Below are 6,412 nucleotides of genomic sequence, written 5' to 3'. Positions count from 1 at the left end.
TTCAGGATAGTAGAGCATGCTCTAGAGAGTTTGAGCTACTGGGACCCTGAACCACCTGCCAAATCCCCATCTCCAGGCCCTGCATCTCCTGCAGAAATAGACAAATCTCTGGAAAGAGTGGAGGGTAGGGGGGATGACCCTTGCCCAGAACACAGCCAGCAGCTGCACGGAGAGCAGTTTCAGTGTATGAAAGCAATCTTTGAAACCCAAGCCTGGGATAGGGACTTGAGGCTAGCCCAGGTGGAAGCTAGGTGTGGGAGATGCCATGCCCAATTTTAGAACTCATCCCTGGAGCCTCAGATCCCTGATCCATCCACTTGCTCTCCATTCCAAAATTACTGCCTTTTTCCCACAATGGAATGAGGGTCTTCACATCCCCTCCTGAGCTGTAGTCTGCCAGAGTTGGCTGCCAATTCCAGAGGTCATTAAAGCCAGTGTTCAGTGATCTGGGAGATAGGGACTGTAATTTCTCCTTCTCTACAAAAGACTGAAGCATCGAGAAATAGGTCATGTTGCTGATGAAGAGCAGAGCCCAGACATGAGTCTGGCTGTCATACTCCCATTTGGTAAGTTATAGCACCTTAACTCATCCTTTTGCCCCTTGCACCAGCGTGATGACTGGAGGAGAAGGGACTCAGCAAGATTTGGGGAATGATGGATCTGGGAAGGTTGGTCGTGAGAAGTCACGGAAAAGATCAAGACATTGTTCTGATATAGCATAATTCCTGGGGCTAGGCTAGGAAGGGATATCCATGGACCTGTGGAAGACCATGGGAGCTTTGCAGAGGTCAAGGGGCACCATTTGGACCATATGGAAGCCTCAGTTATACTTACCACCCTGGTCCTCTCTGTCCCCACTGGTTGAGACCTGGTAGGCAGGTGGAGGGACAGGTGGACTCTCCAAAAGTTCTAAGGCAGGTGTTCTTAAAGGGCCTGCACTTCTGGCTCCAATTATGAGTAGAATTGCCATGCCCTGGCCAGCAGAGACAGTGTGTTCATTTATCAGTCACTCTGCACCAGTGGATCTTCCCTGAGAGTTCTCAGGTGATGGTCTATTCCTCTGCTGAGCCTCTATCTTGAGCAAAGCACCAGCAGTGGTACAGAATGGAAGCTCAAAGTTGCCAGCTCTCAGCCTCTCACATGCTAACATTCTGAACACCTAAAGTCAGCAGGGGAATAAAGTGTCAATAAGGCTGACCTTCCTTGGGTGGGAAGCCCCAGGTGGCTGTTCTTCCAGCCCAGGAACAGGGTGCTAGGGCTGATTTCCATTGATACCAGATTAGGTAGTTTTTTTAAGCCATGCAGAAGTTGTCTCAAGGTGGGGTCACTTAGTTCCTTCTAGATCTAACCACAGGGACATTTTCTTTCCAACTTAGGCATTGGACCCAAGGAGGTGAAAGTAGTGCCTAGCAATGGAGGCCATGCCTTGACTCAGTATATATCTTCACAGATTTGGGAGTCACAGAAAAGCCCTTGCTGGGACAGGTCTGAAAGGTATTTGGTGGTTCTGCAAGGGCTCACACCTTGCTCGTATTGGGCTGTCTGGTAATCAGAACAACCCTATGGCCATATGTGGCCTGCAGGTTCATTATTTCATTCAACAAGTATTTATTAAGCACGTACTATTGGTCAGACAGAGTGATGGGCCCTGGGAATACAGAAAGAAATGGTCCCTGCCCTTATGGAGCTTATAGGTTAGCGAGGAAGAGAGAGAAAGTAAGCAATACAAGGAAATAAATGTGTAATGACAGTTTGAGTTCAAACTGTGAAGGAAATGAATAGAGTACAATGACAGGGAATACAGTGTCAAATAGGGTGGACAATGGAGGCTTCTTTAAGTGAAGAAAGTGACCTGCAGGTTTGGAGGAGAGTAGGTAGGGAAGTAGCTATGTTAAGAAAAGGGGGTAGAGATTTCCAGAAAAAGGAAGAGCGGGTACAAGGTCCTGCGGGGTCGAGATCATGGAGTGTTTGAGGATCTGAGAGGAAAGGAACAAGTTTGGAGAGTGAGGTCTGAGCTGGATCATTTAACTCAGGTGAAGAGTTTGGGTTTGATTTACAGTGTAACAGCAAAGCACTAGGAAGCTTAAGATAGGGATGAAAGAGATGCCCTATGAAACAAACTGGCAGCTGAACAGTGATTCTGTGAGGAGGATGAGAAGTGAGAATGAGAAACAAAACAATTCAACATCTCTAAATCGCTCCTCTTGACAACTGTGGATACCGTAGAATCACCTATAGTCTTCCAATTCTAGAAACATTCCAAGAAAATAATTGGGTAAATGCCCAAAGAGGTGTGGCACGAATGTTGATCACAGCTTTTTTTTATAATAGAAAAAAATCCCAGAAAAACCTTAATGTCCATCAGCAGGGAGCAGTTTTGCTTAAACACATAGTGGAATTATATGCAACCTTTAAAAATGCTGATGTCTGTGACACACTGTTAAGAAAAAAGTTTTATAAATTTACCTTTGTTATAAGAAGGATGTTATAAGAGTAGAAAAAGTCTAGAGTAGATAATAAAATGTTAATAGTGTTCTCTGGTTAGTAGAATTAAAACTGACGTTTATCTTCAAGGAAAGAAAAGATTTTTAAGCAGGAGCATAAAGTGATCTCAGATAGGTTTTTAAAGATCACTGAAGTTATTACAAAGAATGTGTTGTAGAGTTTGCTTCAGAAGCAGGGAGGCTATGTCAGGGGTCAGACGAAAGGATGGTGTTTGTTCTACTGAGGAGGCATAGAGAAATGCACAGATTTTATGTAAAATTAGGAAGGAAAAACAACAGATTCAATATTTATTAAACACATACAGTATTTCAGGCATTTCTCTAGGTGCTGAAGATATAGCAGTGAATAAAGCTGATAAAATCCTTGTCCTGTACACTAAAGCAATATGTTGGACAGTGGGGTGCCAGAGCTGGTTTATACTGACTCTCGAGAGTTGATTGTCAAATTTTCAGGAATTCTGAGAGCTGGTTGCTAAAACCCAACCATCATTAAAAATTAAACTCTATAAACTTAAAATTAAATGCATGTTATTAAAACCAAAGATAATACTCAAAACTCATCACTTCTTAACTATTTTACTTTGCAAAGGTTTTTCCTAACAGAAAAACAAAGATTTCTGAGACCTCAGAAACAACATGTCACCATGCCTCTGCCACCAGGCTTACCGTCCTCTCCTGACAAATAAAAACGTGCCATTAACATTCCCCCCTCATAGGACAGTGGGCAAACTGGACTCCCTGACTTTTATTATTACTTGTGCTCTTAAGGTATTTACATCTATCGTATCTATTTGGTGGAAATACCATACGATTGTACGTTACTGCACATCTCTTTCCAACTCCACAATTGGTAGCTTGAAGTTGGCCCCGGTAGGAGTTTTTGCACAATGGAAATCAGAAAAGGTTACAAAACAGGGCTTTTACTTCTCTAGAAAGCAGCTGTTAAATCTTTACCAGCATATCCCTTGATAGGACTAGGAGCACACCCTAAGAAGTCAGGCATTCAGAGTCTTGCTAACAATGTGATTTGACTTAAGATACCTAATATTGGTTTCCTCCTTCATAAAGTGGGACTAATAGTCTGTTTTAGTCTGTTTGTGTTGCCATAATAAAATATCTGAGACTGGGTAATTTATAAAGAACGGAAAGTTATTTCTCACAATTGTGGAGGCTGGAAAGTCCAAGATCAAGGCACTGGCAGTTTTGGTGTCTGGGAAGGGCCCAGTCTTGGCTTCCAAGATGGTGCCTTGAACACTGCATCCTCTGGAGGGAGGAACACTCTTTCTGATACGGCCGAAGGGCAGAAGAGAGAGAATCCACTTTCATAAGCCCTTTTTATAGCAGCGTTAATCCATTCATGAGGGCAGACCCCTCATGAACTAAATACCCTCCATTAGGCCCCACCTCCCAACACTGCTGCACTGAGGATTAAGCTTCAAACACATGAATTTGGATGGGATAAAAACATTCATACCACAGCAAGTACTATAAAGACAGTTCCCTAATGGTTTGACTCAAGATTTTTCGACATTACGATGGGTTTATTGGGATGTAACCCCACTGCAAATAGAGGAGCATCTGTATATATATTTAATGGAATGAAATAATATTAAGTGCTTAGCACAGACATATGTGCCCAAAAGATATGAGTGAATTATTATTATTTATTCATAGAGAATGAAGAATTGACTACTCAGAAGGCCTGTTATAGACAAAGCAAGAGAAAATATTTATGCATGAGTGGTCAGTTGGGAGCAGCAAACTCTTTCTGTCTGTCTGGAGCTTTATCCCTAAGCCTTCTAACCCCAGGGGAAGGGGGAATTCGGTCTCTGCTCCCTGTGGTACACAGCTGCAGGCATCAGGCCTAATGCACCCAGTAGTCAGCGGGCCCAGGAGAAATGATGAAGGTGAGAGAACTCAGATCAACAGCAGGGCAGGCTGGATGTAACCATTCCAAAGGATGGTGGGTCAGTTTCCAGCTTAAATCTGGCTCCCAGCAATGCAGGAAGAAGCTCTGTCCATGAAGACATTTGCAAGTCCAGTCAGACCCTCTCTGAGGGAAGTCAGCAAGATGCTGGTTAGGAGGATTGAGAAGACTACCTGGAAAAGGAGATAGTTTAATTTCTTTGGCCTTGAATTCTCCAGGAAATCAAGCAAGAGACTGAGGTCCTTAAACTCTCTCTGGGCAGCAGAGGTTTGCAGAGGAAGGGAAAGGAGCATAGAAGGAGACGTGCCACTAAGGCCACACAGCCAGAGCTGAGAGGATTGAGGGAGGAAAGCTGTGGAGAGCCAGTATCATAAAAACTCCTGAGCTCCGGCCTCCTTTTGAAGGGCGGGAGTGCACTGATTCCTGTGGCCTCCAGAGGGTGCTCAGGCCCAGGTACGGACGAGCTTCTCCCCTCAGTCCAGGCCAGAAGGCTGGGAAAGACTGAGGACAAGTGGAAGTGGGCTCCTCAAGTGAGGGGAAGAGAAACAAGGCCAGCCCTATCTTGGGTACACTGAGAAGAGTTGCCTTGTGCTCTGTGACTGGCACCAGGGTGGCCAATATATTCACTGCCCTGGGTTCCCAAATGGACACAGTCCTCTGCCTCCTAGCTCCTCCCAGAACTTGTGCTTCAACCTGTGCTGCCTGAGGTGCAGAAAACTCTGCTGGCCTAGTCCCTGAGGTGTGGAGGGGAGGAGCAGTGGGAGAAGGGGAAGAGGGAGACTCTGATAATGGTATCTCTGCTAGGGGGTAAACAAGTGAATTAGGAAGCAACAGTGAAAAGGGGCTGTAAAGCACTGTTCTGGGATAGATGGATACAGGGGCGCTATTAAGGGGATCAGAGCTGTGTGGGAAAGAAAAGGCCAAGCTGAAAATCTATCGTACAGTATTTGTGCTGTTTCCTCTCAAAGAGCCCTGCCAGGCCAGAGGGAGACTGCTCCCTGGACCAGCAAGTCAGTGTAGGACCCTGCTAATAGGACTTTTGGAGGCTTTCACTGTGGGTTTTCTGTGGGGTGTTTGTGACTTGAGGTGAAAGTTTCCATCTTCCCAAGCAGGCTCAGCAAAATCTGTAGGACATGTAGACAGGGCTCTGGCAGCTGGAGACAAGTTGCTGAGGAGACTGCTGATGGAGGGGCCACTGGGTGTTCAGGAGGGAGAATCCCAAGAAGGTTGTATAAGCTTTCAGGAGGTGAGAGGAAAAGAAAAACTGAGGGGGAGTCTGGGAATAACAGTTTCCAGTGTTCAATGCCCAGAAATGGGTGGAGCAGGTCCAGCCAGATATGTCCTTCAGTGGGAAGTAGGTGGGTATCAGGCATTGGCTGTAAGAGCTGTGGCATTGCCCATGCTGCCGAGGACTCAAGTAGTCCAGCTTTGCCAGCTGATCTATGAGGAGGGAATGATGTTAAAATCATGTTTTCATCTGTCAGTCAGGAGACTGTGTTAAGCCTGGTGGCAGAGGCCTGGTGACATGTTCCCGAGGTCCCAGAAATCTTTGTTTTTCTCTTGGGAGAAACCTTTGTAGAGTAGAAAAGAGATCTGAGACTTTTTCTAATGTTATATTGGGGGCTGTCAGGGGTAAGAAGCCATCTGAGGGGGATCAGGGCTCTTTCAGCCTTGGCTAAGGAATAGGCGCCCTGGAACCTTAGCCTGACCCATAGCCAATTCTGTCTATAATGCTCTTCTGACCCAGCAGCCATTTCTTAGATGGAAATAGGGGAGGAATTGAGAGTGGTCTCAGGGAGTACCTATGATAGCATGTTCTGAAAATAGCAGGTGAGATCCTAGGAAAAGAGGGATGTGGGGCTGGGACACTGGAGAGAGAGGACCATCAGATAAGAGGCAGTGACAAGGGAATCTGTGACACCTAGGTTACAATATGTCCCTTCTCATAACATACTACCAATTCTTAATATTCCCCTTACCC

The sequence above is a fragment of the Cynocephalus volans genome, chromosome 4 (assembly GCF_027409185.1).
Source record: "Cynocephalus volans isolate mCynVol1 chromosome 4, mCynVol1.pri, whole genome shotgun sequence".
Classification (NCBI taxonomy): domain Eukaryota; kingdom Metazoa; phylum Chordata; class Mammalia; order Dermoptera; family Cynocephalidae; genus Cynocephalus; species Cynocephalus volans.
Note: the sequence above shows the minus strand (reverse complement) of the source record.